The following is a 12,065-nucleotide window of genomic DNA, read 5'->3' on the forward strand; positions in this document are numbered from 1 at the left end:
TGAATCAGAATAACTTCACTGGTGATTTTTCTTTGCTTATTTTGATTCAAACTACTTAAAATATGGTGAAAAATATAAATGACATACAGAAGATCATTACTCCTTAAATAAGCAAAATAGAAATAAGAGAAAACATTTTTTTTACTTTAAATTGAGCATTTTCACCTGCTAAGATTTTGTTGGTTGCAGTGCTGCCTCTACTGGCATTTCTTCTGCTTTTCAAGTCCATATTTTCATCTCATCTCAAAAATATTGACTCTGCATTTTGTGCATTTTAATAATTTAATAAATATGTAATATCATAATTCATACATTTATGTTGCTTTTATTTATATAGTGCTTTTTACAACCCATGCCACAAAGCAGCTTTACAGAAAGGTGGCAGCATCACAGAGAATCAGAGAAAAACTGTACATACAGTAAGCAACAGAAGCAAGAAAAAATCCCACAGACGTGGAGGAGAAACTAACCTTGGAAGGAACCAAGACTCGAACATGAACTTTATACTATCACATGTGCTATCACATATAATATCAAGGCTAATACTTTATATAGGGGGGGATCCTTCCTCCTCTGTTCAGACAAGTTATAAATGAATGTTTATAAGTCATTATACATCTATATAGGTATATAAATATATTATATACTAAATATATTCAAGTGAATAGCCACTTTGATGTAATCAGTAGGTGGCATTACCTGGGTAATGAGCAACTGATCTGTGGTGGGTGATGTGAAAGTCTGGCCAGACAGGGGGTTGGAGGACCTGAAGGTCCAACATCCATCAGTATTGGGTCGGACATGTGGGAAATCATTAATTCGGAGGAAGGAAAAGAGATGGAATTTTTTTGACTGGATTTATGTAAAACAGAGAATATGCAACATTATCAGGGTGTGGCTATTGACTCGGGCAGATCTAAATAAAATAGTAAGGCTGTTATATTCTAAAGGAAGAGAGCCACCCCAGATACCACAGCAACACCTTAGCAACCACTTAGCAACACCACAGCAATCACCACAGAAACCATAGCGACACCTTAGCAACCACCTAGCAACACCTTAGCAACCACCACAGAAACCATAGCAACACCTTAGCAACCACCTAGTAACACCATAGCAACCACCCCAGATACCACAGCAACACCTTAGCAACCACCATAGCAACCATCACAGATACCATAGCAATGCCTTAGCAACCACCTAGCAATACCTTAGCAACCACCATAGCAACCAATTAGCAACACCATAGCAACCACCAGGGATACCATAGCAACACCTTAGCAATCACCTAGCAACCACTTAGCAACATCATAGCAACCACCTCAGATACCAGTCAGCACTGCAATCACACTCGCGGTTTCTGCAGGACCTGCAATCTAGATTTAAATGTTTTTTTAACACAACATTTCTAAAAATCAGTTGCATAAAAGATCTAAACTCCCTTCGAAAAGTATTGGAGCAGTGAGGCCAATGACATTTCTGCTGTAGACTGAAAACATTTGGGTTTGTTATTAATGAGGCAAAAGATCAGCAATTCAGCATTTCATCTGAATTTTATTATTTCCACAGTTCAAAAGATAGGACCTTGTGTCTGAAAATAACTAGAACAGATGAACTTAAAATAGATTAAAGTCATAATATACCATACCATAATGCTGCCATAATGTGTGACATCATAAATGAAGATTAATGAGCCAGTGACAGAAGAAGCCATGGAATCCCAACCCATACCTCCACTGGGTTTCACAGATGAGCTGGTAAGTTTGTTATCATAAGCAGATCCTTTTTTTTATCCAAACATTAGTCCTTCAATCACATTCATAAAGCTTAATCTTTGTATCAGTCCATCACTATAGGCTTGTCTCTGTACTTATAGATTGTTATGCATTCACTTCTGCCCTCTGGAGGTTGTTGTTGATGCTACAGTTGTTTTAAATTCTTTTTTTCAGCATTTACAATGTTTCTGTCAACAACTGCTGTGCTTTTCCTTGGACTACCTGTTCGACACCTGTTACTAAGTACACCAGTGATGACTTTCTTCTTTAGGATAATCCACGGTTGCACTGGCTATGGCTAATATTTGTGTAATGGCTCTGATTAATTTTTTCATCTTCTCTCAGCTTCACAGTTGCTTGTTTTTCACTCATATACAGCTCTCTGGTTTCAATGTTGGTTACTCTTCTACACATAAATGCTCAGTCTCCATAGATAAAACCCAAATCTGAAACTGAATGTAGACATTCAGCATTACAATCTATCAGGACACACCAGCAACAAAACACACCTGACAGTCACATGTTCCAATGCTTTTGCTCATAAGAAAATTGGGTGGGTTCAGAAAAAAGGTGCCATCTTCTGAACTGTGTATCAGATCCTGATGTAAATACCTGTAAATAAAAGCTGATTTGCGGCTCTTAAATTGCATATTCACATTTTAATGTCAAACCCAAATGTTTTTAATCTATAGCAGTAATTCAGTAAAATATGTTTTATGTATTTTCCAATATTCTGGTCAACTCTGGAAACAAATAGAAGGGAGTCAGATATGCTGAATGCCTTATGTCATTATTATCATTATTATTTTGTATAAAAGTCATTTTTACACTACACGACTGAGAATTTTTTTTCAGCAGCCTGCAAAATATAGTCAGCAACTAAAAAAACGAAAATGTATTTGCCTCCTACAGATTTATTTTGTTTTTGTATTTTTCTTTTGCTAATATCAGAATAAACTTTAATATCAGACAAAGATAACCTGAGTAAATAAAAAAGGCAAAATTTCAATGATAATTGTATTTAATAAAGGAAAAAACTATCGAAACCAATCTAGCTCTGTGTGAAAAAGTGTTTGCTTCCTAAACCTAATAACTTGGTTTTGTCACTTTTGGCGGCAACAACTGCAATCAAGCTTTACTGATAACTGGCAATGAGTTTTCCACATCTCTGTGGAGTAATTTTTGCTCCACTACTCTTTACAGAATTGTTTTAATTCAGCCAGATTGGATGGTTTCTGAGCATGAACCGCCTGTCAATCAGACTTCGACTAGGCCACTCCAAAACCTTCATTTTTTTAAGCCATTGAGAGGTGGACTTGTTTGTCTGCGTTGGCTCATTGTCCTGCTGCAGAACCCAAGTTGTGTTGCTTTTTTAAGATCTATTATCTGCTTCATGTTGTCAGACAGGTTCTATTTAAGTGATTTTTGATTCTACAGGTCTGGTAGTAATCAGGCCTGGTTGTGGCTAGAAGCAAAATTGAACTCAACTTTCAAAATAGTGAATAAAGAACACACTTTTTTTCACAAAGCGCTAGACTAGTTTGATTTTTTTCCTAATAAATGAAATCATAATTTAAAAAGTGCTTTTTATATTTACTCCGTTTATATTTGTCTGATATAAAAAAATAAAGTATGACAAAAATGCAAAAAAAAATCAGTAATTGAAGATTCTGTAACAATGTACAATTCCTACATGTTTTTTATGTAAATTTGTATTCAACAGTATTCAATATTCAACATAATTATAATGTTTATAGTGTTAATAGTTTGATTCTTACCTCTTTCCTCTTTTGAGTGCCTTGATTTCCCTTTGCTGTTGTAACATTATACGTTTCCCCACAGTGGAACTAATAAAGAATTCACTTATTGTGCACACTTCTGTATTTTCGCTCTCATTTAAAGACTGATTTAAAGACTATTTTTACAGGCCTTCAACTCTTCCCAACACTGTATTTCCCTAAACATTACCCTTAAAAGAGTACTTATCTTTGTTGAATAGCCCACCTCCATTCTCCTACAGATTTCCACAATCCAGAAATGTTGTGCTTTTTACCCAGCACTCTGTACAACGGCCGATTTGGGGCAAGTCATTATACTTTCACATCACCCACCACAGATCAGTTGCTTGTTACCCAGGTAATGCCACCTACTGATTACATCAAAGTGGCTATTCACTTGAATATATTAAACCTATTTAGATGTATAATGACTTTTTAACATTCATTTATAACTTGTCTGAATAGAGGAGGATGGATCCCCCTTTATATAGAGTATTTTGCCCAAATAAATCACTTTTTACACCTGTCACATCCTTGTCTCGTCTCGTGTCTCTGTGTGTCTTCCCCACGTGACCTATGCTCCCCTGTGTCTCCCGTCTCAGTACCTTTCCACCACTTGTCTCATTTGTAGCTCCGCCCCTTCCCCAGGTGTTTCCAATTATAGAGTGTTTCTTGTTTCTTTGAATAGCCCTCCTCTGCCACTTTGTCTCCGTCGGTCTTTGCACCTTCACCTGTCGTTCGTCTCTCTGTGTTTTCATAACGTTTCTCAGTGTCTCTCTTAGCCTTGGTTCCTTGTTTCTTGTTTATTTCTTGTTTTCTCGTTTATAGTTTATTTCCTTGTTTATTTCTAGTTTCTTGTTTTATTTCTTGTTCCCTAGCTCCCTGTATATACCTTGCTTGTGTTGATTCTTAGTTTAGCTCCTTGTATATATTCCCTGTTTGTTTATTTATTATCTCTAGTTGGTTTAGTTTAGGTTCTTTGATTTGTTTTGGTTATTGGTTATTTGTGTATTTATCCCTGCCCAGTTTTGTTTTGTATTTATTAAGTCTCTCGCTTGCTTCTTTGTTTATTTACTCTCGGTTTGTTTGTTAGTTATTATTTTATCGAGTTTAGTTCCTTGTTGTTATTCCCTGTTTGTTTATTCTTATTATCTCTTGTTTGTTTATGTTCTCTAGTCTCCCTCGTTTATTTTGGTTTATTATCCTTGTTACGTGTTTACTTGTTTCTTTGTGTTTCTTTGTTATTTATTTAATAAATTATTTATTTATTTCGCCCTACCTGCCTGGGTATACCTGACAACACCGTTATTCAGGCTCGAAGAAGCTCCACACCTTCTTGGTAGAATCCAGAAAGCTCTAACATTTAAATGATACATTAATAACTTAAAAAGTGCACAAGAAGCTTATAAAAACCACTGTTTACATCCTGTAGTGCAGGTAAATCTCCAGGCACCACCATCATTGTACTGAGAATGTCCTAGACATATATACATGGACTCCGCATAGCCCTCCTGGATGAGCAGCTGGCGCCCAGTGCATTTATTTACATAGGAATACTTTATTTTATGCTCTTTAACAAAGACAGACATATGGTATGGCATATTAATACCTGTATAAATTAATGAATTTAATATCATTATATGTTCACAAATTTTATATATATATATATATTTGCTACATCAAACGTCAATTTAACATCGAAGTTCTCCTTTAAATACAGAAAGTTTGACATGTTCTAATGAGAAATAAGATCTTTGTACTATTTTACACATTCTGTCTCCACCTAGTGGAGGTTCGGTGGTAAGAGCTGTTTTGGGAGAGCACTAAAATGTGGCAGTACTAAACATTTCAACAATTCAGGCAAGATTTACATAGAGAATACTCCAAGCAAGCAAAACATTCTGACAATGTTTCTAAAACCAGTAACATTTTCTGTATCTGTTTCTCTGTATATTCTATTATCTTCCTTTCCCCCTGTTCTTCGTGATTCCTGTATTCTCAGCACTGCAGTGACACTGACTATCATGGTGGTGGTACAGTTAGGCTCATAAGTATTTAGACAATGACACAATCTGAATGTTGTGGGCTCTGCATGTCACGACACTGAATTAAAAAAAAAAAAATTAGATACATTTGAAGTGTAGACTTCCAGGTTTAATTAAAGTTTAATTAACATGCTACGAAAAGCTTAGGAATTACAACCATTTTTCTACAAAGCCTCATAATTTCAGGGCTCGGAAGTACAGGGGTTGGACAGTGAAACTGAAACATCTGTCATTTTAGTGTGGGAGGTTTCATGGCTAAATTGGAGCAGCCTGGTGGCAAATCTTCATTAATTGCACATTGCACCAGTAAAAGCAGAGTGTGAAGGTTCAATTAGCAGGGTAAGAGCACAATTTTGCTTAAAATATTGCAATGAACACGACATTATGGCTGACATACCAAATTGTTGGTGCACGTCTCGCTGGTGCATCTGTGACATTCCAGGGGAATGTCTGCATACCACCAATAAGGACCAACCACATCCAACAGGATTAACTGTGGACGCTGTAAGAGGAAGCTGTCTGAAAGGGATTTTCAGGTGCTAACCCAGATTGTATCTAAAGACATAAAACCACGTCTGCACATCCCACAGTGTGGTCTTCTGTGGAGGTCCAGTGCTTTTTGAGTTCCTGAGCTCACCACTGTGCCATTTTTTTACCAGAATCCACCTGTAACTGGTAATTTGGCCACTCCCAACATTTCTACTATCTCTTTCCTTCAGGCTGTTTATGGTCTATTTCACTTCTATTGAGAGTTCCTTTAACCACATGGAATGGGTTAACAGCTACAGCTTCCACATGCAAATGCCACACCTGGAATCATCTCCAGACATTTTACCTGCTTAACCAATGATGGAATAATAAGAAAATAGCTCATGCAGCCTATAAAATAGCTTTTGAGATCATTTGTCTAATTAATTTTGAGCCCCTGAAATGAGGAGGCTTTGTAGAAAATGGTTGTAATTTCTAAACAGTTCAGGGGATATTTTTGTTTAACCCTTTTAATTAAAGCTGAAAGTCTTCACTTGCTTTAGATCTCATTTGTTTAAATTTAAATTTAATTTATTTAAATAATCCATTTATCTCAGCAATATGAGTGTTTTTGCCTGAAAAAGCACCACACATGATTTAAACAGATGCAAATAAACATATACTCAGTAAAACGTAACAAGGAATTCATATAATTTATAATGTAATATTCTGTGAGCCAAGCTGAAGAATAAAGTGTAGCTCCAATTTTTTTCCTGGATGCCCCCCTGTGTATATGTTCAGTTCCGTCAGTAGCTCACCTGATTTAACATCAGTAAGCTCATATTTACCAAAACAGGTGTTGATATGATGAGAACTAGAAATAACTCAGATTAAAAACTCAGATGAGGAGAGATTAGATGTTTTAAGGAAAACAGTGCTGTAACAGATTACATTTTTCATTGATTTTGTATTGCCACACTTTGGTTAGGCAGCTGTACATCCTCAATCAACAGATATATACCAAAAGACAAGAAATAAAACACAAGATTGCATGACAAGGAGTACAAGAGTAAAAAAAAATACAGTCAAGCTAAGCATTTTATTTACCCATCAATGCTTTAGTGTCAGGTATGTTTGAAGATTTACTGTGTCTCAAATATACCATTCTAGCTTTCGTAGGCCTATTAGTACCAGTCCTGGACTCCATGTGGTAGTGCTAATCAAATAAATAGGGTAAATCTGCATTAAAGAAGATAAGATAAACAGATTCTTTAAACGATTTTTTTTCACTTAAAGTAGTACATAAAATACAATGTGATTTTAAAAGTGTTTTAAAAAAGTATTTTAAAAAAGTAAATGAAAAGTGCAGTTTGACTTTTCTGTAAATCTAGGCTGAAATGATGTCAGGTCTATTCTTATACCGATGTCAAGAAGCAGATTGGTCGGTTCAGGTTAGAGTGGGTGTGTCTGCTCTGAAGATCAGTGTTTAGATCAGTGGTGAAACACACGATTTTAGTGAGGGAGAGGTGTGGCAAGGTGTCACAGAAAGGAGTACACCGCAAAACATTTCAAACTAGTACTAGCAATAAAATACAAAAAATATAACATGCTTTGCTTATGTCAAATTACTGCTCACAAACCATCGTTGAGCACGATTTGGGCAAGTTGATAAGAAGAAAGGAAACGTTTAGGCTATAATCTTTCATTTTAATATGTGCTTTAAATGTGTACCTCCTATGTGAAGTTTAAAAAAGGGTATTTTTTACTTTGCAAGGAATGTACTGAATCATTTCTCTTTTTTAAATTATATTTTATTACACTTTTCTACTTTAGCTATGCCGATAATCCCACCCATTTAGCTGCACTCACCCTATCACTAGCGGTGCCCCAAAACTAGGAGGGCATCCTCAGACACATGTAAAGCTACTGTCTCTTTCGAACTCGTGTGGATGTAGCATTGCCGGGTAAGTGTGAACATGGGAAAGCACAGCGCCTCTGTTTTCAATACATCACCACACAGACACCTTGTGCTAACCCATCCAGAGGGAGCAAGGCCAATTATGCTCTCTCTCAGGGCTCTGGCAGCTGATAGCAAGCTACATGACCAGGATTCAAACCTCCTGATCATAGTGGCAGTGCTTTAGTTTGTTAGACCACTCAGAGCCCCTGTTACGAATGAGCAGGGGTGGACGTAAGTGCAAATATTTTATTTAAACAAACAAGATAAAATAAAACCGTTAACAAAACACGGGTAACGCAAAAAACTACAAACAAAAGGCAAGGAGAATATAAAACTAGAACAAATACTAAGAAACACAGACTACTAAACTAAGACTAGGATACATACGGACAGCAAGGATACGAACGGACAGCAAGGATACGAGGATACAGAGGATGCAAAAGATACAAAAGACACAAAAGACTCGACACTGAACATTCAAACAGAGGGGCTTAAATACAAGAGGAGAGTGAGAAACACCTGGGCTAGGATGACGAGGGGTTATAGATAAGACACAGGTGAGAACACTAATTGCTATAGGGCAGGGCTGGGGCGGAGCTAGGGTGGAGACAGGTACAAAACACAACAATAGCACATGGATGGGAAACATGACAGGTAAACAGAGGGGCAGGAGCACAAGAGACCAAATAAGGGAGAAACAGAAGACAAAACAGAAGGCTAAGGTGTTACATTACCCCCCCTCAACGGCGCCACTACCAGAGGCGCAGAGAGAGAGGGAACAGGGACTGGACAAGGGACACGAACGGAGACTGGACAGAGGACTGGACAGGGAATGGAAACTGGACAGGAGACGGAGACCGGGCAGGGAACTTGACATGGGACGGAGACTGGAATGCAGACTGGGATGGGGACAGGACACATGGCTGAACAGGGGACTGGACACAGGGACTGCCCGGGGACTGGACAGGAGACAGAGACTGGACAGGGGGTTGAAACACAGACTGGACAGTGGGCTTAGACTGGACAAAAGACTGGACACGGGGCTGAGACTGGACAGGGGGCTGGGCACTAGACAGGGACGGAGACTGGGCAGCAGACCGAACAGAAGACGGGGACTGGACAAAACTGGACAGGGGAACTGGGACAAATACATTGACAGGGACAGACACGAACATGGTGACGGGGACAGGAACAGAAACAGAGACTGAGATGGGTACAGGGACACAAACTGAGACAGGGACTAAAACAGGGAGAGACACTGGGACCAGATACACAGGAGGGTGCCCAGGACTGGCAATTGTCCAAGGAAATGTCTGTGGCAAAGTCAGGGGAGCCAGCCTGGGCACAGTGCTAGGGGTACAGTCCGGGGGCCTAGGAGCAGGCCAAGGAGCCCGTGACTTGGGAGCAGGCCTGGGGGCATACAAAGTTCTAGGAGCAGGCACAGGGTCAGGAGCAGTGGGTACCACATGGGTGGCAGGCACTGCTGGTGCTGGAGCTGAGGCTGTAGCGGCGGGAGCTGCTGGTGCTGGAGCTGAGGCTGTAGCGGCGGGAGCTGCTGGTGCTGGAGCTGAGGCTGTAGTGGCGGGAGCTGCTGGTGCTGGAGCTGAGGCTGTAGTGGCGGGAGCTGCTGGTGCTGGAGCTGAGGCTGTAGCGGCGGGAGCTGCTGGTGCTGGAGCTGAGGCTGTAGCGGCGGGTGCTGGAGCTGAGGCTGTAGCGGCGGGTGCTGGAGCTGAGGCTGTAGCGGCGTGTGCAGCTTGAGCAGCCCAGGCACGTGAACTGGGGTGGCAGCGGGCACAAAGTCAGAGGCGGGCAGAGCCGCGGGCACAGGGTCAGAGGCGGCCGGAGCCACGGGCACAGGGTCAGAGGCGGCCGGAGCCGCGGGCACAGGGTCAGAGGCGGCCGGAGTCGCGGGCACAATTTTATTTAAACAAACAAGATAAAATAAAACAGTAAACAAAACACGGGTAACGCAAAAAACTACAAAAAAAAAACAAGGCAAGGAGAATATAAAACTAGAACAAAAACTAAGAAACACAGACTACTAGTGATGCTACCCTTGAACCTGAAGCTTCGAGGCGTGTGTTGAAAAAACGACACGCATTGGTTCGAATCACTGAGCCGATGCTTGATTCGTTCTACAAAGATCACGTGACCAATGACGTCCGAAGCTTCATTTCGGCACACAACCACGTGACTGCTTCAGGGAAAGATTCAAAAGCGGCAAATCCTGGCGCGCAGTTCGAGGGTTGTTAGCGGAGATACAGATACAGAGACAGAGAGCGAGAGAGCGAGAGCGAGAGCGAGAGCGAGAGAGAGAGAGAGATAGATAGATAGATAGATAGATAGATAGAGAGATAGATAGATAAGATAAGATAAGATATAGATAGATCATATATAGATAGATAGATAAGATATAGATAGTAGATAATAAAATATTAGAATGGAACCAGTAAGAAAAAGAGGCCGTTCTGAAGTTTGGGAACACTTTGAACTTTTGCCATCAAATAAGGTAGAAAATTATTATTTAGAAAATATAAACTTTGAAAGAAAACTATGCATTTTAGACATATGGCATTTTATGAGTTCTGTAAGAGTGTACAATAATTATATATATATATATATATATATATATATATATATATATATATATATATATATATATATATATCCTCATAGTTCAATGTGTGTACTGTCATGGCATACATCCAGTAAAAGTGTTGCCTTATGACAACATATTTTGAAATAACCAACTGAACCCCAGCACTGTGGAAAAAAAATTATTCCTAAATAAAAACTAAATTACACATGTACATAACCACGTCCATTAAATATGTGCCCCCTGCCCCTTACACAAGCACCTTCACCTTTATGAGCATACATTTCTTTCATCAAATTCTTCCATATCCCCCATGCAGCATATCTACATGAGCCTTGCCTATGGAAAAATAGGCAATGGACTAGTGATACATGTAAACATGTTACAAACCCTGCTTGGAAAGATGTGAATAATAGTGAATAATATAATTTTAAAATTTGGTATATTAACAGATTAATAACATGGTGAAGGGAAAAAAGCAACAATGTGAATGCAATTAGAATTACAAGTGTAGTTTCTCCAGTGTGCTCTATCAAGGTACATTCTAAGTGTATTATATATTAATTAAAAATATATTACAGTTATGTCTTTTAATATAATGCATTAAATTATCCAGACATCAAAGTATTCTTCCATTTCCTTTTTTCAGTTTTTATTTAAACCTCAAATGTCATGTAAATGCACTGGAACAGGTTTAAAAACTGTAAAAAGACAAAAAAAAAAACGCCCCTCGTCCTTTAAATACACAAAGCACTTTCAGGTTTTGCCCACCAGGTGCCGCTGATGTCCACTGTGTTATGAAGCTCCGAGTAATGAACCTTTTTTCGATACAATTAGGAAAAAGGCTTCAGTGCCTCAGAAAGCCTCGGTTTGCCATCACTATTATATATTAATTAAAAATATATTACAGTTATGTCTTTTAATATAATGCATTAAATTATCCAGACATCAAAGTATTCTTCCATTTCCTTTTTTCAGTTTTTATTTAAACCTCAAATGTCATGTAAATGCACTGGAACAGGTTTAAAAACTGTAAAAAGACAAAAAAAACGCCCCTCGTCCTTTAAATACACAAAGCATTTAAAAACGGTGAAACGGTGTTGAGTAAAACTCTTCCCACAGTCTGAGCAGTGAAACGGTTTCTCTCCAGTGTGAATGTGCTGGTGTTGAAAGAGACTCTGTTGAGTAAAACTCCGCCCACAGTTTAAACAATAAAATGGTTTCTCTCCAGTGTGAATAAGCTGGTGTGTTTTAAAATTACTCAGCTTATTAAAACTCTTTTCACAGTCTGAGTAAAGATACAGTTTGCAAAGATAAATGCACTGGAACAGGTTTAAAAACTGTAAAAAGACAAAAAAAACGCCCCTCGTCCTTTAAATACACAAAGCACTTTCAGGTTTTGCCCACCAGGTGCCGCTGATGTCCACTGTGTTATGAAGCTCC

The sequence above is a fragment of the Astyanax mexicanus genome, chromosome 8 (genome assembly GCF_023375975.1).
Source record: "Astyanax mexicanus isolate ESR-SI-001 chromosome 8, AstMex3_surface, whole genome shotgun sequence".
In the NCBI taxonomy this organism is placed as follows: Eukaryota; Metazoa; Chordata; class Actinopteri; order Characiformes; family Acestrorhamphidae; genus Astyanax; species Astyanax mexicanus.